Source organism: Drosophila novamexicana, unplaced genomic scaffold (genome assembly GCF_003285875.2).
Source record: "Drosophila novamexicana strain 15010-1031.04,08,12 unplaced genomic scaffold, DnovRS2.1 tig00001911-arrow-arrow-pilon, whole genome shotgun sequence".
Taxonomy (NCBI): domain Eukaryota; kingdom Metazoa; phylum Arthropoda; class Insecta; order Diptera; family Drosophilidae; genus Drosophila; species Drosophila novamexicana.
The window spans coordinates 112,738-114,452 of NW_020824906.1; positions in this window are offsets into that span (position 1 = coordinate 112,738).

Consider the following 1,715-nt stretch of genomic DNA (forward strand, 5'->3'; position numbering starts at 1 on the left):
TTTTCTAGACTAATCCGTTCCTTCTTTCGTGACTCTTATGTGCCTAATTTTATCGATAAGTGTCTATTGCTATTATCACTAACCAAACTACATAAAGATTGGACAATCAGTGTACGGCGATGGGGCCTCTTGTTTTCTGTGCGCCTGGTCCAAAGTCGCCTTCGTTTTTGTTCAGGAAATAATAATTAATAAAACGGCATCGCTGCTTTTTTTATTCCCTCGCACTGCAGGAAACTGCCTTGGCATACTCTCAGTTCTCTTTCAACTTGTGCATTTACCGTTGTACTGTCTGTGTGTGTATTTGTCCGCACAAGCAAAAATGCCCACAAATTCAATTTTTCTCAAAAGTCGATGGCTTTCTTCCCTTTTGAAGGTACGAGTAATATGAAATATTGAAAGGGTTTGCCACGTCGTTGCGAAATTCTTGCATTTTAGCTCGTTATTGTTGGTAAGGGTACGTAAGCGTTGCCATGTGTGCATTTAAAATGTTTTGGACTCGCTATTCACGCATACTTGCATATTTTGTATATGAATAGAACAATTTATGCGCTCGTGTGCCTGTTGGTTGCCTGCCCGCCTGTTCCCATTGACAAGATTTAAAGTTTTTGTGATTTCTGTATTTCGGGCGCTAAACACACACACATACACACAAATGTGTGTAAATAAGCAGATCATCAGCGCAAAAAAAAAATCATTATTGGCACGCGTCTGACGCGCGAGTTACCAGAGGGGAACCTTGTCCAGGGTTAAAGGTGTCTTCCTTAGTGCCTTGTAGCGTGACCTCTAATGATGAAGAGTTTTCTCCAGTTTATGTTAGTTATCAAGTAAAAAATTTAATAATGCGAAATAAAAGATTTCAACCGCTTTGTGTTGACTTTCAGATTTCTATATGTGTCGCAACATCAACACCCTGTCTATTGCTGATGTTGAGTTTTTGGGTTGATGTAGCAACATAGTGCTACAATGTTGTGTAGGCACTTTTGGTCAAATACAGGGGATATTATTTAGTGGCGCCCACACAATGAAGATTGTTTATGTTGGCTTGCTTCGTTGAGGCTTGGGGGTGCCATCTCGAGAGAGGCTGAGATGGTAACTCCTTCCCCCCTACTGTGGAGTGAAGGCTATAAGGATGGTATGGCCGAGATGTCGATTGAGGGTGTGTCCTTTGGAACGAACGAAATTTTCCTTGGTTTAAATACCCATATTACGCCTATTAACAATAATTGTGGCGGTTAACGCAAACGGGGTGTAAATTATAAAGATGTGGTTTGTCGCGGTGCTTTTAATCTGAATATTGAGCACTAATATAGCAGAATCTGTAAAAATATTGGTACGGTTATTTTTTAATTCTTTTTCTAATTTTTGATTTGTGTATCTTTTGGTTTTTTTTAGTAACAAGTGTAATACCGTTGTCAAAGAGGACTTGGTGTTTGGAAAATTTGGGTGCTAATTTGTTTCTTCTATTTTCTTTTCTAAAAATAGTGTCTTGTGTTCTGTCTCTATTGAAAAGATGAGGTCTTCCATAGAAAACCTCATACGGTGTATAGTTAGTGGTTGAGTGAATCGCGTTATAATAAGTAATAAATGTTTCTGACAAGATATCATTATGGTCACAATCACCTTTTTCTTCTTTTCTTTTATTATTTATGATGCGATAAATTTCCGTTAAGGATGAATGAAATCTCTCTACTGGTGAACTGGGGATGTGACATGTA